Source organism: Falco peregrinus, chromosome 14 (genome assembly GCF_023634155.1).
Source record: "Falco peregrinus isolate bFalPer1 chromosome 14, bFalPer1.pri, whole genome shotgun sequence".
NCBI lineage: Eukaryota > Metazoa > Chordata > Aves > Falconiformes > Falconidae > Falco > Falco peregrinus.
In genome coordinates this window covers 14010452-14036251 of record NC_073734.1, presented here as the reverse complement: position 1 = coordinate 14036251, position 25800 = coordinate 14010452, and the positions used below count along the sequence as shown (strand labels likewise).

At 48.6% G+C, this 25800-nt stretch overlaps 1 non-coding gene across 7 annotated transcripts in view; it reads right to left on the bottom strand.

The window, feature by feature from the left end:
• Positions 1–7174: 7174 nt before the first annotated feature.
• Positions 7175–25800, bottom strand: part of LOC101910670 (CCAAT enhancer binding protein alpha) — a 30185-nt gene continuing 11559 nt past the window's right edge. Inside the window, exons 3-9 of one of the 7 annotated variants that reach the window (XR_008749807.1) lie at positions 21619–21795; positions 15450–15619; positions 14082–14348; positions 10878–13677; positions 9887–10036; positions 9583–9777; positions 7175–7604 (exon numbers count right to left, since the gene is read on the bottom strand). This is a non-coding gene — a transcript (CCAAT enhancer binding protein alpha). Of the gene's footprint in view, positions 8070–9582; positions 9778–9886; positions 13678–14081; positions 14410–15449; positions 15620–21618; positions 21796–23581; positions 23737–25800 lie in introns of those variants that run through there. The other 6 variants (XR_008749810.1, XR_008749809.1, XR_008749806.1 and 3 more) reach the window with 6 other exon arrangements.

Here is a 25800-nt window from a genome sequence, read left to right as displayed (position 1 = left end):
GCTGCCAGTTGTTATCCCGCTGTGCAGACGCACCAGAAGTTGTCTGGGAACATGGGTGACTGCCTCCACGAGCCCAACAAGAAACATGAGGTTTGTGCCGGTGCATACCTCCGCAACAGCCCCACGTCAGAGGTCTGCGGCCCCCTGCCCAGCAGAGCATGGGGTGACCTTTGCATATGGGGGACTCTTGCAATCACAGCCAAGATGACGCTTTAGAGTGACAAGTGTATTTTAGAACTATGGTTTTAATTACGGTTCAAATTATAGGTTATCCCAAATTTATTGCTTGCTAGGGACAGTCCTAAAGGATAGGTAGCGCCTCCTCTGTCACTGCCCTGTCTGAGTACAGAGCATTAACCTGACAGGAGCAAGCCTGGGTCACACACGGCACTGTCACTGTCACAGCATCCAAAGCTCTCCCAGGCGGTGGAGCAAGGCTCCCCTGCCTGAGCTTGCACTGAAGTTGTGGAGCAGGGTGAGCCCAAATGCCATTTCAAGGGACATGCTTTATTTCTGAGACCTGCTGCGGCAGCAGCTGTTACTTGCAAAGAAAGATTTTTCTGTGACGGATTTCTTTTCTCCTTTCTTTGTAGTTTAGTTAAAGTACTTGTAGATGGAAGTGTTCAGCTGGCTTCTGTATCGACCCCCCCCCGCTATCTGCTGCGGGCAGGAGGCGGCCCTGTCAGCGCTGCTGCCCAGTGCAGCCGGGGCCGCCTTGCCCGCAGACTGGCACGTCCCCATCCTCAGCCTCGCAGTGGCAGAGCCATCTGGGGTGACCTGTGCCAACCCCAACTCCCTTCAGCTGCTGCCAAAACCCTTGTAGGCCCGGCGTTGTCCTGGTATCATGGCAAGAGACGCCGGGAAGGTGGTCTTGTGGCTCCCAGCGAGCGTCTCCGCTGAGGCAGGCCTCACCTGGCCACCCGCCTTGGCCGCTGGCAGAGGTGACTCACAGGCAGGGAGCCCTGCAAGGGCACTGGCACATGCCTGCACTGAAACACTGCCTACAGCCTCCTGCCTCTGCCCAGCTCGCCCTTCCTGCCGCCTTTCCCTCGGGGTCCTAACTCCCGACTTTGTTGCTCTATAAACATAATAACAATAATTATCCTCTCATTGGACACATAGCCATCTTCTTTGTTTGCAGGCTTAGATAAATATCATTCAAATCATGGAGTCTGATTCATGAGTCAGGCCGGTGGCAGCCCTCCAAAACCTCCTTGCCCATGGAGAGTGTGTTTGTGTGAGAGAGATAGAGAGTTTCACTGTATGAAGAGTAAGAAACTGGAAGCCAAGTGAATTAAATACAAAGCAGATAATTATGTGTAATTCATTTACTGACTAATGATTGCACCTGGTACGGAGGTTTATGAATTCATTTGACTCTGCACGGCTTCTCAAAAACAATCTCCCTGCTACAAGATAAAAACTAGGCTGACATTTCTTAACCGATCGGTGTTTACATTAGTGTTATTGTGAGATCCTGCTTTTTTGTCTTATTTCTTACTTTATCTCATGACTTTTCACTTTTCCTGGGTTCAGCTGGTGTCTTTTTGACAGTGACAATTGCTCGGTGCTGGTCGAGGCTGGGCATCGCTGCAGAAGGAAATGCACTCTGCTCCTGAAAGCCTGGCAGTGCAATTAGACATGGTGCTTATCTCCCATCTGCTGCAGCCAAACCTTGCCACCGAGCCTGTGCCTTTAGCAGGGGAGTGGCAGGTCACGGCCCCCCTTCCCCCTCCGCTGGGATCACCAGCAAACTGGCACTCTTCTCATGGTGTCACCCAGGTGTCACCGCAGCCTGATGCCATCAGCTCCTTCCAGCTGAACACCAGCAGACAGTGCCAACCTTTACCTGCTAATGCCTGCGTTGAGTTCAGGTTAAAGACCTAAAAACCTTTAATGGGGTCAAAAAGCTTGGGCTAAGGCAGTGAAACCCAGCAGCCACATCTCAGTGCAATGCGCAGCCTGTGTGATGCGGCTCACGACTGGCACACTTGTCCCCTGGTGACCTGGGCGAGCAGTGCCCAGGCAGTTTGGGGGTGGAGGTCTGAGCCACGCCGGGCACAGCAACATGCCCAAGGCCTCGCTCAGTGCCTGCAGCAGCAGAGGTGCTGCCCAAGGTGATGCTCTTACCAGCTGGCAGAAACGCAAGAGCTTTCCCAGCTGTGTTCCCTGTGCAATCGCTGGGCATGAGCTGGGGCCCCTCGCAGCCCGTTAGCATGCTAAAGGCAGCTCACCTTAGTCGTCCCCTCCACCCCCCAAATAAAACTATACACTCAGTTAACTGCCTAGGTCCTTTGTGATGGTGGTTCCTCAAATCAACAGCCATTTGGCTGCGTTCCCTGCTGAGGGTGTCCAGACCATCATATAACTGGGATCCATTTTTTTATCCATCAGTTTAAGCACTGGGTGCATGAGGTGAATGTACGGTGCGTGTGCACGGGGGAAAGGGCTACGTCTGCAGGAACTGCATGAATGCACATTTCTGTGAGATGCCCTTTAAGACTGACTTCAGGAAGGGAAAAAAGCAAGAATAGCATATAAGGGAAAGGGGAAGTTATTTGGCAGTTTGAATAGAGACTATTCAATAAATCATGAGATGATCACACTGAAGGAAGAAAACCCAGTAAACAGATTACACCTAGAATACACTTTCTAGCATGGTTTGTCACCGAGTGTTTACCAAAGTGTAAAATGGTGAAGCTGAGCTCATGGCTGCCAATAAAATAGCTGTAGTGCCTGATGCAATTCCCACTGCTGTAAGAACACACTCAGAGATGTCTCTTTGGAGCTGTCACCAGCCTCAGCGCATGGTGACTGGCGAGAGCGACCTGAGCTCACTGCACACCTGGCCGTCCCTCTGCACGGCCCCAAGGCTACGTGGTGCCAGCTCCTCTCGGGGTGCCCGCCTGTGCCTCACAGCCCTCCTGGGCAAGCGGCAGGGCTGCTGCTTCCTCCAGCCGTGGCAGCCAGGTAATAAAAACATCAGCCACCCAAAAAAAGTAACTTTATGCTCTGCTATTTTTGATTTAGGCAATTTGTAATTAGAAAAGCCCAAACCAGCTCATCTTGTTCGTATGCGTATTCCCATTGACTAAAAGGCAGTCAGCATGCGCTTTAACTTTGCACCTATGCAATCCTTTTCTGATGAAGATCTGGCAAGCCAGAACAGATTGCAGTCTGTGAGATACTTGCAATGTGATAGTATTTTACCTGTAGGTGGATCCTCATTTTAGATAGTGAGATGCAGAGCCAATGAGCCTGATTCACTGCTGTGTTACTCCAGTTTTTCAGCGGAATAACACCACTGAATCATCAGCAAGGTTGAAATAACAAATGATAAAATGGGAGTATTGTGCCTAAGTTTGCAGTGTGCATATGGAAATGACTAGCTCCTTCTTGTAGAACCATTAACCTATAGAGATTTTTTTCAGTTCAAAATGTATCAAGAATATGGCAGTGTCTAGGCTAAAGTTTTACATGTCAAAAGAACAATTAAAATCTAATATAACAGCTAGCGTGGGACTCTCAGCATGTCGATGTGGTGATTACTTTTTTTTTATTCAGAAGAAAAGGATTTTTGAGAAGAGAGCTTAGATTCTGAAAAGATGCAATTTTTGATGCAGTTCATTTCTATGCACCAGATGGTCACCATGTAAAGCTTAGAAACAGGATAAGTTAAAAAACTGCTCCTGGTTTCTTTTCAATTTATGAAAATACTCACTGAGCAATTGAAAAGACCTAATTGTGATCGTTTTGCAAGTAATGCTCTGGAAAAGCCAACTAAGGGCAGTAAGCAAGCTTGCAATTAGTAGTTCTAATTATAAAGTGCATACATAAAACAATGTAGCATCATAAATAAAGGCCAAATTCAAGTGATGCAATAGACAGCAGAACATCATATGAAGATGGACAAACAATCCAGCAAGAGAAATATTTCTAAATTATCTACATTTTCCCAAAAATAGCAACAACAACAAAAAGATAAAATAATAGCAGTGCTTCATTTTATGTAACTTTTACCATAACCCTGTCTCAGTGCCACTCGATGCTCGTGCTTCTGTTGTAGAAAGGCATCTTCCTTGCATGGTGTTCAGTCACGGTGCTGGACGCAGTAATGAGAGACTGTCACAAGCACAAACTGGTGTGGGCTCCTGTGGCTCAAACAGCAGGCTCGGATTGTCTGTGTCATTTGTCTTTATCAGGGGACCACTTCATGACTCACTTCCATTTCCATTGCTGAAAGCAGCGATCAAATGCCACAGCTCTGGTTTTTGGGTTGGTTTTGTTGGGTTTTTTTTGAGCTCCAGCCCGTATGCTTTCTAGGTAAACCAGATTTATGTCAAATGCAGGCTACGGACTTGAACAAGGACTAACTTAAGTACCACACAGGGGACTGTGCTTAATAGTCTGTGGTATATTTAGGTATGCGCACACCCTGAGCTCCACCAAACTGTGACAATGCTTTATGTACTACACGGGAAATGTGAGACCTCAACACTGTGGAGCAGCATCACCGAAGCCTTCCCCTGAACGAAGCGTGTGCACCAGCAGGGCAGGGTTACATGCTGCACTCCTTACAGAACTTCTCAAAAAAAATCCTGGATGAAACTAGAGAAGGTGAAGAGACATAATACCTTAGGGAAATGTTTTTATTTATTCTCCTTGGGTGCATATATGGCAATCACCCATGGAGCGTGATCCAGGATGTTGAAAACCATTTCATTATGTTCTATAAATAAAGGACTGATGTGGTTCAATTGTATCAATTATGCAACTCTTCTAAGTGGTGTAGTCAAGGGTAAATGCAGGCAAAGGGCACTCCCTTTGTACCCACTTCTACTCTGGGCACTTCTAGTATTTACCTGCTACTTATATACCACAGACAGATGAATCTACCCACTTTTATTTACCACTGTACCACTGACTCCTCTTTGGTCAAGAGCTTTTCCTATGCACAGATGACACAACGAAATAGAAAATGGAAGTAAGACACTGCTATGTGTTAGTCTGTTGTGCAAGATATGTGTGGCTGTACAGTAATTTCGAGCAAAGCATCGGTTTTAAACAATGTTTAAACTGACACCATTATTATGCAATATAGTTAATTATGGCTAGAAGAGCATTTGAGGTTAGCTGGTGCTACCTTTGTCCATTTTATAATTATACCAAGAAGAGGATGACTAAGTTGTGCCCAAGCTAATTGTATCCATTTGGTTTTATCCCTCCTCTTCACCATTGTAAGTCACTTGCATTCTGAACTGTAAATGTTTTTGAGGGGCTTGAGTGCATTTGTGCTGAATACAATGGAGCTCAGTGCTGACTGGGCACCCTCAGGTAATATTGCAATAGTAGCGCTAACAATAGCAATAATAATTACAGCTAGTCGAACTGATAAGTACAAAACAAATGTCACTTTTTTTTCCCAGCCACTGTTACAGTTACCTGTAAGAGATTTATCCTTACCTGATGCTGCTCTGTGTTCTAGGATGGTTTTGTGCAGCTAGAAGATGAAGCTTCACAGCATGACATGATGTCCTCCAGACGTGCTGCGAACCCAGCAGGACCCTCCAGAGAGCAGCTGAGGACCAGCGACAGACGGATGCAGCAGCACACGCTGTGCCAGCCCTCTTGCCGAATGTGCCGGGGGGGGGTTCAGCATTCAAGGGATGCACAACACAGCTCGGCTGTCTGAGCTGGTGGAGCTGGGCACCCCAAATAGCAGACGGCCTCCTGCCTTTCAGCCCACCCTGGCTCCCGCAGAGCCAGCTCAGCGCTTTCTGCACCATGCCTGCCAGCAGTCCCCAGCCTGGGCTGGCAGCTGCAGCACAGACGTGGCACTGTGCGAGGGCTACTCCTCTGGACCAGCAGTTTGCTGCTGCCATCAGAGCCGTGGTGTGGACAACGGGCTACCTGGGCCCCGGAGCCGGCGGCACCCACAAAGCGACATCTTTGAGCTAGGCAGCTGCCCTGGACCTGAGCTGGCAGGCCTTCGTGCGCAGGCCAGACAAGCTGCCCAGAGGTAGTGGCACGTAAACTCTCTCTTCTGAATGTTACCTGGCAGTGTCAGGATTAAAAACAAACAAACAAACAAACCAACACCGCCAACAAAACAAAAATCCAATGACAATGGATTTACCCCAGAAAGGAGTTTGGTAACGCATGGTCTTGTTTGGCTACGACAAAAGGCTATAGTCTTCAGTTGATGGCTGGAAACTGGATTGCACTTATGTAAAATAGAACAGCCTGCAAGGGTTGAATGCCGTAATTAACAGGAAGTTTTAGAAATTATTGGCTAATGCCATTGAATAGAAATACTGCCAACTATTGTTGTAAAAACTTGGTTTGTTCCTTTGATGGTAATATAAAATGACTCAACATGGCTTCACTGGGAAGAGATACCTTTGTCTGTTACGTATCATTACCTACATTTTTTAGAGTGGTTTAATATGACAATACAAATTTTGAAATTTAAATCTATTTCCCAGAACTAACTAGAGGACCAGCTGCCTCCTGAGCAGTCACAGTATTGGTGATACAACCTGGCCTGTTTACAGTAACGTGGCATTACTGACCCAGTCCCGCTCCCACAGCAGCCAAGGCAGCTTTGGCCACTGGTGGTGTTTAAGCAGTAGTAAGTTTAGAGATTTCTGTAATGGGCAAATATGTTCATGTAAGCCTGAGCAGCCCCATCAGGAGCATTGCCCTTGCAGCGTGTATGTTATTGCTCAGAGTATTAATCCACATTTTTGTAACAAACTCTCTGAACCATACTGGAGAATACAGGTAGCTCTGAGATAACGTACTCTGCTCATGTGATGCAGCTGTTATATCACCTAAGAACATTTTCACAATGCTGCAATAATGACCAAAAGGTTATTTCTCAAACCTTGTCACCCAGAAGGTACCAGCTGAAAAGTTTCTGTTTGATTGCTAAAGAGCAGAAAGCAACAAGTGAATATTGGCAAATATTGGATGAGGCATGATGTGGATGTTGCACAGAGCCTAACGCCCACCTCCACTTCAGGGAAAGGAGAAACCAGACCTGCAGACACGCTGATCGCCTCCTGGTTTGAAAGTTCCCACTCACTTGTTTGGAAATGAACTCCAGAACCTCACTGCTTTCTATTTACGGCACCGAGAGCCAGTAATCACAGCGCTTCCAAAGAGTCATTAATTGCACCCCTATTACAGCATTTTATGATGCCTTTTAATGCATAGATTCAAAAGAAAAGGCAGTCTGTGAGGAGACTGACCTTCCTGATACAAGAAGGGGAGGTAAAGTCCCCTCTGTTCAGCTCAAAGCAGCACAAAGGTGAGGCACGGCTCGACAGCAGCCAAACCAGGGTCACCTCACCTTGGTGGCAGCACTGGGCTCCCAAGGGCAAGGCGCAGGCAGTCAGGCAGTGGCAGCCAAAGCTGAGCCAGACGGAGCTCCCAAAGCCTGTGTCACAGCAGCAGCCGTCGGCGAGTTGAAGCACACAGACCCCGTGTTTCCTTTCAAGGGCGGGGGGCAGTGCCCTTCCATTGTTTCTGAAGGCAGGCGCTTCGGAGTACATGGGCATCGACATGCAGAAGTGCTGGTGGTCGACACCTTCCATATATGCCTGAAGGGAGCAAAACGGGGATGCTGACAACACCAGAGGGATCTGGGTGCCCCAGCTCACTGGCTCTCAGTAGCACTGACCAAGACAAGCTCTTGGAGAACCCTGTGAAACCCAGCCCGTCACCTGACGCAGGTTACAGCCCCCCGCTAAGCTGAAAGGCTGGTGAACGGGTACATAACCTGCACCGCGCTCGGAGCAGCTGGTATGCGGTAACGCCTGTCAGCAGAGCACAGCAGCTTCCCCAGTTCCCTTCTGCAGCCCCGCACACTGGCCTGCATATGGTCTCAGTGGGGAGCAGAGTCTCAGAAGAGGAACGCTGGCCCCAAACACACACGGGTCTGGAGGCTGCATAGTCCTGCTGCCAGGGCCAGAAACAAAACTGCTGCCGCAGTAAGTGTCCCAGTGTATGGCGTGGCTGTTGCTAACCGCGGCAGCAATCTCTCCATTAGCTGACATGTTGCATGCCTGTATCAGATAACACTGATATTACGGTGTTGACAAAGGTGGTGAAGCTGGTATACTAGCAAATAATACTGAGGTAATTGATTTCACCTTCCTTCATTGCTGTCTTTGCTCTATTGCCTCCACTGATCTAGGCATTAAAAGACAATTTATTCCCCTGTCCAGACCTCATGTATCATTGTACCAGGAGAATTCTTGTACACTGGCTAGAAACAGTGGATGTGAATGCACCTTCTCTTTTGAAATGTTACTCCATCCTCCCACACCTCTCTCTTCTTCGCTAATTCCAGTCAACCACCCCCGGGACCTACACCCACTCTGATCCCGACTCACTGATGAACATACACGTTGCTAAACAGATTGCAGCTCCCGTTCCGTAGCTGCGTTTATAGGATCATTTGGGTACTACATCTGATCCATAAATGGGAGCCCACTGGTTGGGAAGGACTCTGGGGTTTAGCGCTCACGCCGTGGAACAGGTTACTCATCGCAACACTCAGCACCGCGGCTCTGAGGTGCTCCAGAACAACCTCAGGACCGAGCCAAGTGGAAGCTACAGCCAGTCCTGATGAGCTGTTAGGGAACACCCCCCTGCAGGGATGGGCTCCACGCAACCTGAACGAGATGCTGAACTCCCCTGAGGACCCCTAAGGCCACCCAGAAGGGCTGCCGTGGGCCTTCCTGCAGGCTGTGTTATGGCTGAGCAGCACTAGAGCCCCTTGCCTTGTTCCTCCTGCCCTTCCTCCCCCTGCACACTGGGGGCTGGGGCCCTACAGGCTTGGCCTCACTTCTGTTAGAAGTCTTCCACTTTGTACCAAGAGCCTCCTGCGAAGATGGAGGATACTGAGCAAACAGGAAGTTCCACGTGGGACACAGGTGCAAAAAAGAGGTTTCAAAAAGTGAAGGGAGGAGAAGTTACCTGCCGCTGGTACTATAATGGCTCAACAGCGATGCTATAAATAGAAGGATGCGTGTTGGACGTTTTATCTCGCTTGTGTGGTACACCATACAGTTAAAGTCTGAATAAACCTCTTTTGTCAATTTTATTACCTTTCAGATATAAAAATAAATAAACTTAAAGAAGGAGTGGAGACCTGCAAAGCCAGCCTGGTTCAGAAAGACTGACAAGGGAATAATCCTGTCCTAAAGTTGAGGAGATAAAACAATGAGCTTTCGGGAGGGCAAAGCCCCTCCAGAAGGAGCTGTCCTTTACACAGGAGGATTAGAATAAAAACATTAAAAAGGGGACTCTTCCAAAAGGAAAGGAAAAACCAAAAATGCCATAACATTTTTGCTACCAGAACCGCTTTCTAGTTTGACGGGAAGGCTGCATGAGCTGCTGAGAAATAGGAGGTAGCACGGTAATAGCAATTAGAAGCATTTTAATGACCATTAAAAAAACCCCACAAGTAAACGATACAGTGTATTAAGTAACTTTTACTTGGCTGAATATAAAAGAGACATCGAGAAATCATGCTTTTACTTTGCAATTCTCAGCAGTGAGTTCTAGACTTACCACTCCGATGCCAGCATGGGAACTTCCAATTGGCAGCAACGCATAATTACCACTGGGCAGAGGTGAATCAACCACTGTCTGTCACAAAGCCAAGGGGAGACCCTCAGACCATCTGCCAAAGGTGGGCGAGTGGGTGAATAAGTGTTACTTTCTTGCTAGACTCCGAACAGGGCACCACACCTTGCGATAGTATCTCTGTAATAAGCAAACAACTTCAAATGATGTGTCATTGCAGGAGGGTGACCCAGCAAGTCAGGTTTCATTAGTGCACGAGGGACTGCAGTGCGCTGGTACGCACGCTTACCTTGGGACCGGGAAACCTCAGCCTGCCGTGCGGAGGAATCTAAACCCTGAGACTGTCTCCTTCGTGAGACATGGCTCCACAGCAGCACTGTCACTACACGAACGTCCTAGTTCCTTTTCTGTCCGTCACTGTTACAGGTCTTCTAATGTGCTAGTAAGGAGATTACAAATGTAAGCCCACCCCAGAAATACAATCACATTAGTATGGGTACAACAGAAGATGACAGTGTTACGCATGTTCTTCCAATCAGCCAGACATGCCCGACGCTGGACGCCCAAGTGTTCCTACATGGTCACTACCTCCCACCGCTGCACCTCCCTTGTGCCCCAATAGCAAGTACACGGTCCGGCTGCAGTCACAGGGGATGTGCCGGCTCTGCCCATCTTTCCAGCCATGAAGGCTGCAGGGAATCCCCCAAGGCCCCCTGTGAGGCGGGCCCAGTGCCTGCGCAGAGCTTCCATCTGCAGTGGGTTTGTGTGGAGGGCTGTGTTCGCGGGGGCACAGGGTGGCTTCTGTGGGAAGGTGCCAGCAGCTTCCCCCGTGCCCGATGGAGCCGATGCCAGCCGGCTCCCAGCCGGACCCGCTGCTGGCCAAGGCCGAGCCCGGCAGCGACGCTGGCAGCGCCTCTGGGATAACGGGTTTCAAAAGGGGGAAAGTTCCTGCGCAAGAGCAGCTGCAGGGGGAGAGGGGAGGGAGCCCGTGGGAGAGCAACAGCCCTGCAGCCCCCCAGGCCAGGGCAGGAGGGGGCCGGGGGGGCTCCAGGCGCCGGAGCCCGTGGGGAAGCCCCCGGCGAGGCAGGGGATGCCACAGACGCCCCCCTGGCTGGGAGCTGGCACCATGGCTGCAGCCAGGCCCCGGTGGCAGCAGTGAGCCTCCAGCCGTCCAAGGGCACAGCCGCTTAGCAAAGCAGTGTGCACCCTGCTCTGGCTCCGCAGTCAGACTGAGCAGATTTCCAGACATTTTGTTTCTTACTTTCTGTAGCAGAACTCACCCCAGCATTGTGCTCCACATCCCAGCGAGCCAAAGTTCCATCCAGTGAAACTCAACGGTCTTCTGTGAATTCAAACTACTACAGGCCATTGTGCAAATGTGTATTTTGGCAAGTGCCCGGCCCTTCCAGTTGACTGAACTACTCATGCTTTCTAGAAACAACCATGCCTATCCCTAGCACTCCATGCAGGTGACTTTACCCTTTCTTCTTCCTGATTTCTTCCTTTTACTGAAACTTGCTGAATCCTTGCCAGGGGCCACACTCCACTGTCTCTTGGCCCGGCAGCCTCGTTCCTTCTCTTTTCCCGTTTCCTCCCCTTAGGGCTCCTGCCCTCAGGTAACGCAAAGGCCATGGCAACAACGGCACGAAGATCATCCTTGGTGGCAAGGCTGGGACGAAAAGGATTCCCAACAGAGGAGAAATAGGTGTGTCTTGGTTAGGTTACTTCTGAATTTGACCTGCTCAACGACTCCCTACCAAAAACTCTCAACCAACACTGCAGGCTCAAGCTGAAGGTCTCACAAACTCAACACGTAATCAACAGGCTTCTGCTGAAAGGGGTTAGCCAAAACATTAGCAAAGATGAAGATGTCTCACATAAGATATCAGTTCATTTTTCCTGGGAGTATCACGGAGCAAGTCCACACAGAAGCCATGTTCAGGTACAAGAAGGTAGCCAGGAACAGTCAGCATGGATCCACTACAGACAAATTGTACGGGCCCAGCGTGCTTATCATCTGTGCTGGAGTGACAGGCTGGACGGACAAGGTGAAGGTGGGGGAAGCAGCGGATGTCACTGGTTTTAGCATGGCATTTGACATTGTCTCCCATATGGGCCAAACTGGGGTGGTATTGCCTGAACGGACAGACCACAACCCGGCTGAAAAAAGCTCAGAGCTGGGCCACGAAGCTCAAAGGATAATAATGGTCAACAACTAGATGTTTCATTGGCATTAACAGACGGCATTCCTTGAGCGGCAATGCTAGGGCCAGTCTCCACCAGTGACCTGCACGACAGAGCAGAACGGTCCCTCCGCAAGTTTGTGCGTGACACTGAATAGGGGCTGTAGGTTATTATGCTGCAGGACAAGGCAGCCATTCAGGTGGTCTTCAGCAATCTGGAAGACGAGTCTGAAAAAAATCCTCTGAAATTCTGCAAGGACAAACGTAAAGTCTGCACCTGACACAGCACAGGGGTGTGACAGCACAGGCTGGGAAGCAAGCGGCTAGAGAAAGCAGCTTTGCTACAATAAGGCCCTGGGGCCCTGATGGACAAAAGGCCGAAGAGGCGCTGGCAGCACGCCTCTGCGGGGAGGCACCTCATCGCTCCCTGAGCGAGAACAGAGCCAGGCTCTCCAGAGGCGCACAGCACAACAGCAATGACCGTGAGTTGCAGCAGCAGAAATTCCACTGGACATCATAGAAGATTTTTTTCAAAGTAGGAGTGGCTAAACTGGAACAGGTGCCCAGAGAGGTCTGTGAAATCCCCATCCTTGGAGATTTCAGAATTTTAATGGACGAAGCCCTGAGCTACCTGAGCTAACGTTGAAGTTAGCCCTGCTTTGAGGAGGTTGGAGTGCAGCCCTCCAAATATGCCTTCCAACTGATATTATTTTGTGGGTGGTTTTGTAGTGGGGTTTGATTTTTTTTTTTCTAAATAGCTGTTGATCAGGGAGACCTCGCTGGAGTTAATGATTCCTCAAAATAATGGAAGCTGTTATCTCTACAGCATCACCTGCCAATTATTTATTTATAACAAGAATGAATTCTGAGTATGCATCACAAGTCCAGACAGTCAAGAGACTTCAGAGGTTTTATATTTAAGGATAAAAGAACTGAACTTTCTCTCCCAGATCTTCAAATTAAGCAGAAAAAGTCCTGCTGTTAATACACTGGAGTCAAATCTGCAAAAGCCTCCTCAGTTCAGAGCTAGCATAAGAAAGACTATTTCTCAGCTCTGTTTTGGATATATGCAACTCACACATTCTTGTGGTGGCAATGTAACACGTTGAGAGGCCTTCTGATGAAACCATTGCTCTGGCCTGAAATATGAACGTAACGCCTGAGATCCAGCCTCCAAACCCAACCCCTGCCTCAGGATTTACCTGCCACCATGATCTCTTTGGTGCAGATCAAAAACCACAGCCCATGTCTAGCCCTGGACCTACCCCAGCGTAGAGGTACGCAGCAGCCTGTGCACTGGGGTGTGCCGGGGACAGCCTTCCAGGATCAGACACAGCACCGGGGGGGAACTCAAGAGACCAGGACAGATACCGAGTGTGTATGTGCAGTGCAACCCCACAGTGTGCATGGGCTGCTACAGTGCACGCGGCCGAGTCCCACCCGGCACGCTGTGCTGTGCACTATTTATGTGCAGCCACTTGTCCAGCAGCCCAGGCTGCCAAAAGTTCAGCAAACTAGCTAGCTGCCATGGAAAAAATAATAATCAGAGTTGGCTGCTGAGTCCCAGCAGAACCACACTGCAAATGTGGGGCAAGGGTCCTCGAGACCATGCCTCCAAACAGCACTGGCTGCAATGCCAGGCATCTCAGCGCCGCAGGAAAAGCAAAGAACACGGCACTCCCTGAGACGCGCCGGGATATTTTTACCTGCCAGTCTCTGGAGAGACACAGGTCACTCCCATGAGTCACAGGCCCAAGTGCCCCCCACCACCAAAGCCCCAGATGACCCAGCCCTTCTGTAAGCTTCTTGTTGTCCGAGCAACAGCAAATGCTCAGAAAAGGCACCAGATTTCGTCCCCTATCTCAGCATGTTAGGTTCTGTGACACCAACATAAAACCTGGGCCAAGAAGGAAAAAAATAAATAAATAAAAGTAAAAACCCAAATGTATTTGAAAGTATGTTCAGAAACAAACAAGCAAAACCTCTTATCCAAACAAATCATAGTTACATCTTGGGTGAGACCATGTTTATGAAGGTTTAGCCAAGAAGTTTGCTTGGAGATACTTCTCCAGCCTTAACATAACACTACCAGCCTGGACAAGTGCTACTAGAAAACACCTCATTAAAATGCTGTTGTGGTATTTATTTATAGATAGTAATTTATATCACACCCATCATACACACCAATCTGGCAGCTACAATCGGCAAATTGGACTGCTTCTCCCACAGCGCTCCCTGCCCCAAATCCACTCCCCGATGCCCCCAGCTCCCTTACCAACACAACCTCTTCCCACTTGGTACCTGGCACATATTCAGCGTGACAGCAGTGTCGCTCTGAATGAGCCTGAGCCTCTCTTTGTCTGCATTTATCCAGCGCCGCAGCACTCTCGGAACATGCAGGTGGAGTACCAAGGATGCAACAGCCCGTCAAGAGCCAGACAAACATCTTTTGGTGCTTTGTAGCTAGGTGTTCTTGGGTGCAGTCATCAGCCACTGCAGAGCTCATCCCTGGAGTGGACAGGCAGCTGGAGTCTGCATTTGCTGGAGGGTCCGTGGCTTTGGGATGCACTAAGGATAATACCAGAGAGGCTCATTTGTAGGTCGCACAACAGCCAGCGTGATAAAATACCTTATGAGAAAGCATAGGGTGCGTCCTCAGTAAAAAAAAAAAAAAAATGGGGGGGGGAGAAAAGAAAAAAAAAGAAAAAAGACTGGCAAAAAAAAAGAGGTTAGATGAGGTAGCTGGGACTGCCGGGGGCAATCTGAAATCAGTTTACATTAGAGCAGGTTGCTCTTGATTTCGCTACAGCAGTTGTCACGCTTGGTAAGAATAACAAGCTAGTCATATGGCAGCTACCATTGTGCAGCTCAGCACATGCAGCCCAGTAGAAACAAATCCAAGCAAACGCACTGGCTAGGATGGGACTTCTTTTTTTAAAAAGCACATAAAATGGTTATGTAAATAAGTTTCTACTTCAGGAATCTGTGAGAACAAGTTTCCCTGTAAGAGGACTTTGTTACTGGAGTACCTGGTGTTTTACCCTGAATCTGCACTTCAGGCTGAAATGCTGGCATATACATCCCACTGCAGCTCCCAGGTCCTTCCCACTATCTGGTCCCTTCAATCTCCCAACTTTTTTAAATATTTTCAAGCTCATCAGCTATCTAGAGTTCCACCTTCGTGCATGCCCAGAACTGCCCCAGTCCTGACAGGGCCAAGCAGCTCAGCCCAATTCACACCTAAGTCTGATCAGGATCAAGAAACTGGGCGTTGCTTTGCCTAAATCCCCTGAGGGCTTTGATCGGGGATTATATGTTACCTGGTGACTGTATCATGTAAAATGCGTAAACAGTCCTGGGAGCAGAGTCCAGAATCTCAAACTCCCATGTGAGTGCTCGAACCAGTCGGTAGGACAGCCATGCTCCCCACGCACGCTTGCTTTCTGGCACTATGATTCAACAGCGCATTGCTGTAGAGCAGCAGATCCTCAGCAGAGAGCGGACTAGGAGTGTCCAGCTCCCTGCCTTGTGGTCGGGTGTTCTGCTAGAGGGAGATGGGAACAAACAGCCTGAGGAGAACAGTGACCCTGTTTGCCACTTCCTGGCTGCTGGTAATCTGTGTTTCGGATTAGGCATCTTTGCTGGGACAGAAAGGCTGTCTGTACTCACCTTCCAGAGGAGCTGTCGGCTGGGTCGTTGCAGCAGTAGCATTTAAGACTTTAAATTTCCCTATCAGCCTCTCTGGCCACCACGCTGAATGTTTTGGTCCTCATGTGGAAGTGCCAGGCTTGCCTCATGCGCACTGCAGGGATTGCTGGCTCTAAAGTCAAAGCTGGGCACTAGCAATCAAGAAACACAGAGCTTAATACCGAAACATCAAAATATTCTTGGGTATAACTTAAAAAAATTTGTAATTGCATCTGCAAGTGGCTACACCAGATAGTTACTCAGCCTCGGCACTCAGGTCTTGGTGCATAACATGAGGAGTCTCATGAATTAGCACGTGCTAAGGGAGAAAGCCTTGGGGAAAATCTGTACTGCTGCTATCGCTACAGAGAAACAGCCTTTCCCTACCCCAGCAGCACACCAACTCCCTCCCTGATAATGCTCTCTCCGTAACACACATCGGTGCGTTTGTCTCATCCAGGACCATCTGGGGGAAGCAGCTTTGTTCCTTCTAAAAACGGGGGAGAACTGTACAATGAAGCTGGTGAAGTTGTGTGTCTGGAGCACAAGCCTTATGAGGAGCAGCTGAGGGAACTGGGGGTGTTTCTTTAGCCTGGAGAAGAGGAGGCTCAGGGGGACCTTACCGCTCTCTAGCTGTAAGGCTGTAGCAAGGTGGGGGTCAGTCTCTTTTCCCAAGCGACACGGTGAGAGGAAACAGCCTCAAGTTGCACCAGGGAAAGTTTAGATTGGATATTAGGAAAAAATGTCTTCACCAAAAGGGTTGTCAAGTACTGGAACAGGCTGCCCAAGGAAGTGGTGGAGTCACCATCCCTGGAGGTATTTAAAAGACGTGTGGATGTGGCACCTGGGGACATGGTTTAGTGAACTTGCTAGGTTAATGGTTGGACCATTTATGGACCAAGACCTGTATGATCTTACAGGTCTTTTCCAACTTAAATGATTCTATGATTCTATGAAACAGCAAAATGCTTTCTGTATCTGTTTGCATTGCTCATAAATATTAGAAACCTTTTTCATGAGCATAAGAATTATTTTACAATAAAAATGTGCAAATGATGACATTTCTCAGAGGAAACGTCCAACTGGACAAGCTTCCATCGAGACCAAATTAATGACAGTGTGCAGCTTGCTCTGGTTGTTTTCCGTTTTTACTACACAAATTATATTTGCAGTGGTAGAAAGTGATTCTGTCCTGGACCAAATACAGAAAAATGCTTTGGAAAATGTCACACTTTGCTCACAAATGCAAAAGTTGTTTCTAAGTTTCACTTACTGCGGCAACTGTTCCACAGTGAATTTCCCCATTTGCTGCAGCACTCATAAAGTTCCTTTGGAAACCACTCAGCACACCCAGTACACACACAGAAGACACCAGGAGAGAGCCACAGGCCAAGTCGCTTCTAATAAACGCTCCCAGGCTTCCTTCTGAGATGCCAGGATAAAGAGCAAAGCTTTTCACATTGCCCCCATGCCACTATTTGGAGCCAATACCTCCTTATACCTCAGAATGAAAAAAGAAAATGCTTCTGAACTGTGAGCTTCAGCCAAAAAGAGCCCCACCATGTTTCTATCACTAATGCCACAGCTCATCTTTGGATTTCCGTTGCGCTCGCCATTGCAGGCAGTATCAGGGACTCTCCAGCTAAAAGCAGGGGCAGCTATCAACCGAGCTGTAGGGCGTTACAGCTGCCGCTCTCAAGAGACTTGTCTCCTCCACAGCTCAGCACAAAGCAGAAGCAGAAACACAGCCGCTGGTGGGTCCAACCCCAAGACCACCATTAGCTACAGAGGGCTATGGGTACCGCAGGGCGCACACAGAAGGCCGACACGTGGCGCCATGAAGGTTGGCTGGCATTTTTACTGTGTTGCATGTGTACACGCTGGTCAAACTGTAAGGGCCAAAGGGGACAGCAGACAAGGAGCAGGCTTGGCACTCGACCCCTAACATAGTATAGCCTTTGTGTGGTTACCTTGGGCTACTCCTGAAGCACAGCTAGATACCTGAGTATCTCTAGATGTACGCAAATTGGCAGTTTGTGAGCAAAACCTCTCTTTAGTAGAAGGGCTACGGGCTACACAAACTATACAGAAGGAAGCCAGTGGATAAACAAGAGGGGCTCACCTCTGCCACAAACTGAGGTGCAGCAAAGCGCAGTGATTTGGGGAAAACAAGAACTTCCTCTGAGGCTGATGAATGCCAGGTGCATGAAGCTTCAAGGTACAAGCTGAGGAAGCATGTCACCATGCTGTTCCCATCAGTGAAGCTTGCTTGGTCCAGCAACAGCAGTGCAGAGCTCTGATTCACAGCACTGTTTGCAGGGCTTTAGTATGCCACCCCGTGCAAACCGATAATAACTTGAGGGGGAAAATTAACAGGTGGTCATAGGGGAGAAACTCCGGAGGGGTGTTTTTCCCCCCTCTCCTCTGTGATAATAGGCTAATTAGGATTTTCTGAAACCACCTGCATATTTTCCCAGGCATCCTGGCTACCAGTTAGAACAGAATGTATGTCTCCACAGTGGCATTTGCAGCACTGGGCTTGCTTTTCATTAAACGCCTCTCCTTTGTGTGCAGAAGACTGTACAGTCCAGAAGTTCACTGTCATGATGGCACTGAGGGGTAACACGGCGGTGATGACTAATGTTCAGGGAATACTTAACACTTTCTAGCTAATTCCACTGCTTCAAGAGAGTCACCTGACATCCTATTACCCCAGTTTTCCCACTGCTGTAAGGGGAGAAGTAAATCCTCGCTGGTCTTTAGAGGAAGAGTGTACCAGTGTTGTTAAAGACTCCTGCAACTCACTAGGCAATTCAGAAACAATAGATGTTACCCAGCACAAAGCACAACGAGAGGCAATAGCACAACATCCAGGGACAGGAGCAGAAAGCTCCGCCACCCTGGGTGTATACTACTGCAGAAAGGCAGGGATGGGCAGCGAACGCGTACCTCATGAGTAACGAACATGTGCATTTTCATGTGGCATCACCATTTCACAAAGGCTGCCAGGTAGTAACACCGGCTGCTCTCCCTGCCACAATGTGTGATGTATGCAATGGCCATGTCCTCCTTCAGAGCAGCATGGACCCATGGGATGTGGGACTTCATGCTACCATCCTCTTAACCTTGCTTATGCTTCAAGACATCCCCAGCTCAGACAGATTTCCTAAAAGTGAGCGTCAATTCCCCTGTACTCCCTGCTGCCCACACCAGGCGCTCTGGGATGAACATCCCGCACACACCAGGTCAGTTCAGGGATCTCTGAACAGCCCCGCTGGCCAGCCACCCAGCTGCAGCCCACCATGCAGGTACAGACACAGGGGGCAGCACCAGCCATGCCTGCTTCCCCAGGACACCATGTGTCCTGCACTCCCCTCCTCCCTTTCTTGTGTCAATAACACAGAACAGCAAGGTAAACATGAGGGCTCTGGGGCATCCAAGAGACCCCTTTCCTGGCAGCTCGCAGCCACTGGTGCTGCCTCCTGACATGTGTGAGCACTCAGTTGCATGAATCCTCTTTCCATGCCACTACCAAGACCCTACAACAGCTCCTATGTGTGTTCTTCCCTGTATACTCTACTGTTTCCTCACATCAGCATCTGCTGCGCTCACTGTCTCCTGCCCGGTGCCAGAGGGGCAGCTCTGTAGGCGGCCATTCCTCCCCTTCCCTGCTCGCGTGGCCCTGCCTTGGATGGAGGCAGGCCCCGGTGCCCTCTAGGACGACAGGGCTCAAGAAGACTCTTTGTTAAGGCCCAGGCACTGGAAAGATGCTCTGAGCCCGCAGCCAAACATGACCTGCTCCGGCAAGCAAAACCTTTCTCACCAACCTCCTTCCCTCCCCCTGGGTTAACAGGCAGTTGGGACCGCTGGAGCAGGGGTGGTTGGTTTGTTAAAGGATCATTGCCTTTCAAAATTGCATTTCAGGAAGCTAGGAATTTAAGTTTGCAATCTGCATGGTTTCTGTTTCCAAAGGTGACTCTGTGTGTGTGTGTGTGTCTCTGCTACCCCCCAACAAACCGGCACTGTGGGTGCACACCAACAGTGCCATGTGTCTGCGCTTTGGCTATGCCTGCTCTAGCACTGTGCACGTCACATTCCCTGTTTTGGGGGCTAGATGTGTGCCTCGGGCCGGTACAGTTGAAGGACATGAATACCAAGGGTTACAAATGAGAAGCTGTGGTGAGCTGGCAGCTGGCACAACTATTGATTTTTTGATAAGTACTTTAAGTGGCTTATTAATGGCAAAACTTTTTCTAGTGAATCCTACCTGCAGCCAGTAGATGAACCACAAAGGACAGACTCCAGCCCTTTTCCAGAATACTGCTCGGTGGCTAAAGACAAGTGCTGCTTGGAAAATGACTTTTTTTTTCTTTTTCTTTTTCTTTTTTTTTTTTTTTTTGCAAAAGACAGTGATAGGGCAGGGGTTGCAATGCATAAAGTGCACATATGCTCAGCCACTTGGAAGAAGGATGTTCTCTAGCACCCACGTTTGAATTTTAACTGTTGAATCTGAGCCAGATTCGGAGATGACGTAGGTGGTTTTGTAAGTTACATCAGTAACTTGGTGGGGTGGCTGTAAGCAAGCCGGCTACACCTCAGCTCTTGACTGGCACAATTCCACACGGAAGACACACAGGTCTGAGCCTAAAGGAGAATTTCCCAGGAGATAAATAATGCCCTATCTGATATTTCAGCGTTGGTTGCCTACAGTGTCCTGAGACAAACACTGGCAAAAATATGGAAAGGAGATTTTTTTGTTGTTGTTGCGGTTGTTCCCTGGTTACAAATCCTCTGCATAGATTTGGAGATGTTGAAAATCTATGAGAATGTGTACTATTTTTGAATTGGTATTTTAGTCCAGAACTGGATTGAAAATAGTGGTGATGGAAGCAAAACTAAGCCAGGCTGATTTGTTACAGTAAAGCTGTGTTGCACTTTAGATTACTTATTAACAAACAGCAAATGGGCCTCTGCCTTGACCTTTTTTCATTTGAGCAAATACACTCTTCCTGCCCCTTGTAAACAGCAGTTACTGGTAACTGAGTCACGTACCCCCTCACATCACTGGAGTTATTTTTTTTCATCTGTGGCAAGGATTTTAGTCAAATTGAATTTTGCCAGGCTCACTAAGGTTATTAGCAGTATTATTAGTCTTAATAATACCAACAGTAATAATACTACTCTGGATCACCATAAACCTGAAAACGCCTAAGTACTTCACAAATATTAATTAACAAAACTCAATTGGAGGTCTGAGAAATCAGCAAAAAATTGTCAGCCTCACTTTAGAGCTGAAGAGCTGAAAACAGAGCCACAGCAACCAGAAGTGGCTGTTTGCTTGATGAGTTTCAATTAATGGCTGTTCTTTGTGTCACAAAGCGCCAGGTGCCCAGTGCCTCTGGCAACACTGCCAGGTTAAAAGCAGCAGCCCACAGCACACATCTGGAGCAGCAGAAGTCAGTGGTAGGTTTGCGAACTGGAGTCAAAGGGATAGGCTCTTCCACTGGAAGCTGGGCTTTCAGTACCTGCGCTGCTTTGAACGGGACTGTCAGGCGTGCCCCGAGTCTCTTGTGCCTTGGGATCCATGACCAACGGTTCCCTGGGCACTTTGGAAAATCCCACTCCTGCTGATCTTCAATGAAGCTGAAGACCAAGAACACACCTAGAACCTGCGCGTGTCCCAACAAACTATGGATACCCACTCCTTTGTCAGCCTTTATATTAAACCTTTTTTGAGTGTAGGAGGCAAACTCTGACAACCACAAGGAACCCCTCTGCAATAGCTGATGACTACTTTTCCTACCTAATTATTTCCCTGACTTCTCTCTACCGGTATTAAACCTCCAGTGGTGACCAAATTGTGACAATGGCACCAAGGAGTATGCAGTATTCATCTTGGTTGTAAGTTAATTTATCCTGCAGATACCACCCAAATCCATTCTGAATTGCACATCGGGCACTCAGTAAACAAGGCGAAAGTTTCATCTAGATTCTTAGCCAGTGATGTCTAAGAGTCTCTGCAGCAAGGGGTAATTACTTGTGTTAATTGCAGACTCCTCTAAGGTACATCATGCCACAGTGTGCAGAAGGATTGGACATACATATTGGAGGAGTGACTTTTTTGTTTCTTTGATTCGTTTAGAAAACTTACCATTTGTAGGCATAGAAAGGACACAGGCAAAGTCAATCTGGATGTGTTGTTTACAGTCAGGAGGATGCAGTGCCAAGAGCAACAGCCTCACAATGGAGAGATCCAGGTGCAGTTTCTCACTCTGACACAGACTGCTCATGTGATCTTGAGCATGTCACGTAACCTGTCTGTCCCCAGCTGTAAAATTAGGATAATAGTAGTTAGTTCATGTTAAAGCCTGAAAGATATCAAAAGAGTAAGAAAAAAGCAGTCTGTCTACGCTGAGTCTTCATCCATCACTGTCTTCAAGAGCTACAGAAAGCACCGTGACCAGACTGACTCCATTTCCCTGTCTATGATACAATCGCTGGCCTTTGCCTGGTGGGCAACTTTCCACTCTGTGACGGTGCTCACTCCCGATGCTCTATGTCTTGTGAAGACATGCTCTGAGAAACTTTTCTCTTCTCTGGAAAGGTGGAAGGCAACCAGATGCTCTAACTCCACAGCCATATTCATCCAATTTACTCCACTTAACTCCCTCAACTTCTTTACAGAGTTAGGTGAAATGTTCTCCAGCTTCACAATGAATTTGAAGCACCTCATTTGCTGACAATAAATCCCAGTGTCTCATGTGTTCCTTGAACACCTCCTGTGATACCCACTATAATTGCTCCTTATAAAAAAGACACAAGCCCCACAGCTGACATTTTGTGTGACGTGTTGCTTCTGCAGGCACAGCAGAATTCATTTCCCTCGGTAACCCCAGCACCAGCTATTCCTCTGCAGAAACACACTAGTGTCACAGTTTTCAGTCATGTGATGCCCCTAGTAACTTTAATGGGAGTCCCATAGCTGCCATCCCACAGTGTTTTGAAGATCTGGGCTCTGTGTTTCATCCCAGATAGACAGTCTATAAAAGTCTCACAAACAATTCAGGCACAGTCTCTGGCTTGGCCAGCTCTCCCCACAGACATGTCATCCTACAGCAGAAGCAGCCCCCAGGCTTACATTCAGGCAGGAATGGAAGTGATGCCACATCTTTTTGGGAGCCCTCCTAGCCAGCAGATCCTAGAATGCACAACACAAGCGAAACACGGCAGGGGTCCTCCGCACAGCACTCTGGTGTTGCACTCTGCAGGCATAACGTTTGGCAAACATCAAAGAGGGGCAGGAAGAATCCCCCCATGCCAGCTCAGCAGGAGTTCTGGGGGTTTCTGCAGGCTAAGGCACACTCTATCCAGGAACACACCCTGGGCCTGCAGACATTCACAAAGCCATGGAATTATACAGTGACTTCTGAAGAGCTCTTTTAACTGTGATAGAAAAAAAAAATAATAAAAAAATCAAGGCAAGGATGCTTGAGTCTGCTGAGAGCCTGAGAGGATACCTTTGCACTGGAGAACTTCCTGTCCACAGGCTGGGGACAGCTGTATGTAACCTCCGCTTGCTACGGGCACGGCCACTCCGGATTTGTGCAGACACCCCTTTCTCCTAGCTCCATCTCATCCAATGCTCTACAGATATTGCTGTCTCTGCTGCTGGTCCCATTTCCCTCACACAGCAGGGAAGGACAGACAATCCTACAAGCAGGGAACCAGACCACAGGGCAGGACTACAGTAAGGAAATCAGCACCCTGATGGGTTGCTGATGTCCCAGACTCATATGCACACGGATCCAATGCACGTATCAAAGAGCAGGATCATGTCAGCACAGCTTGCTGCATCCCTCTTCCTCACCTCCACGCACCCACCAGCTGCCGAGAGCAGCTGCCTGGTGGGGCAGGCCTGCTCCATGTAACCCAGATGTACGTGAGCTGTTCTGCACCTGCAGCAGCGCAATGGTGCAACAGCTCGTGCCCTCACCTAACCCTTCCTTCCCTACCTTTATCTCAGACACCAGGCTTGTCGGCAGCTGTCTCCTTTACTGAAGAGCACACCTGGGTGTGCTGTCAGGTGAACAGGGACATAGGGAACAGTGTCTCACCATCACCCTGTTCTCTGGCTCTTGCACAGCTGCAGCAGAGGGTGTCAGATGACCATTCTTGGGACTAGCTCAGTGCCCAGCACCTCAGCCCTCTCCTTCTCTGTGGCTCCTCCATGGAGGCCCCCCTCAGCAGCACAAAGGGAACAGGAAGGATCTGGAAAGCTCTGTGGCTCTGTGCTGTTTTCATGCCTGTTTACACACATTGCTCTCTGAATGGGCAGAGGTCTGTGAAACTGCTGATTCATGAACATCTCTGCCATCTGTGGCCTCTTCAAATGAGAGTTCACCCTGACCCGAGGATGATTTACTTTTCTTGGCTGCTCATCTCAAACTGATGCTGTCTCCAGTCCCTCAGACTTCGAAGGATTCGGGTAAAAATAAATATTATTGAATCTCTTGTGAAGCTGTTAACTCCGAGCGGTGAAGCATCCAAGTCTCTGACAGAGAAGGGGAAGATGTCAAGAGTTAGTGCCAGGGGATGACTTCTAACCAATCTCATACCCAGCTATCCTCCTCAAACTACCCCTATCAGTATATGTGCAAAGTCACATTTTAGAGAGCGCTGAAGAATAAGTGAGAGCCTCTGATACTCAAGGGCTCTGGGCTGGGTCTGACCATGGACTGGAAACAGGTTAAGCTGCCAAAAACCGCACACATCCATCCCAGACAGGCTACAGCCACCTCCTGTCCCATCCCCAGAAAAGCTTCGTTTCCTTCTTCCTCATCTCAGCCATGACCAGCACCTGGTTTTTGCAGATGATTTCAGCTTCAGCCCTGCTGCCTTTCCCTCCTATCTTTTCTCACTGTGCTCTAACAATCTATTATTGCCGATCTACTTTCCCATGAATGGTCACAGTCTCACCAAGCAGGGCAAAGCTGTGGTCAGTTAAGATCTCCTGCCAGGGCATGTTATATGACACTATTGTGGCCAAGCAGTTGCCCCCTTCCTCCCCCCCAGCTATGTCTTCCTACTTGTGAAACCATCCCCTCAGAACTAGAAGAACCCGCTCCCGGGTAAGGTGCCTGAATAGGGCTAGCAGGAATTGGCCCTGAAACTTTGTTTTGAGAGCTGACACCAGAGGTGCTGCTCAGCTGCACCTCCCACTAACGTCACCAGCATGGAAGGTGCTTTGCATGCCTCAGTATTAGCCCCAGCGTTATCACAGGACAAATCACAACCATCATAATAAAATTTTGCAATAACCTCAATTTAATTAATAGTAAGGAGAAAAAAAAGTCTTGCCAGGTCAGATGGCAAACTCTTTGTTTCTCACGTGATGACTGTCAAATTACCATCTCCACAAAAGCACGTCACAGAGCACATTTAATAAACCTTGGAAATGTTTATCAAAGCAGCAGTAAAGATCCGTCAGGATCTGTCCACATGAAGAAGCCAGATACAGAGCTGGGTTTTAACGAGTTACTGCCAATAAAGGACTTGAGTGCATACAACTAGACTTCAACTGAACTCGGGTACTGAATTGCAGAGTCACAGACATCACTCTCAGCCACCTGCACTCTGTGGTCTCTCCTTGGTTCACATTCAAGTTTTCTGCTTCCACACCTGACCAGAATAGCATCTCCTTGGAGATGCACTTTATCCTCCACAGGCATCCAGAGACGAGGCACCCTTTCTCTGGATGCCTTAAGGCATGGGGTCTTGCAAACCAGCTCTGAGAACACCAAACGCAGCCTGAGGCTCTTCACACCATGAATTACTGATCACTTCACTCTAAAACAGAAGCTGCTCACTGACAGTGGGCCGGGGAGAGCAAACATCCCATTAGTGGAAAGCACAGTTTCACTCTGAAGAGCTTTACCCGGAATAGCTGATCAGCCAGCAGTTAGACAGTCTCATGGGAAGTGAGAGACAAGCACCCTCAGATTGAGGAACGCATTGAACCCAGGTCTCCCACTTCCTCAGTGAATGCTCTAAAATAAAAGACAGTGACTTAGAAGACAGACACCAGCCAGAAGGAAGGAGCACTACTCTCTTACTTCCAAGGTGTTGCTGGCACCGTCCTTGGGGAGGAGTATGCCATCAGAATCCTTACAGGACTGAAGCAAGAACTCCTGAGTGAGGTTTCTGTGCTCTGATGGGATGGCAGGGATGTAAGGGTGGAAGAAGATTTCTGAAACGCCTGTACTTTCAGACTGTCCTCTAGACATCAAACATGCCCTCTGGTTGGGAGAGAGATGTCTCACACGTCTGCGTTAGG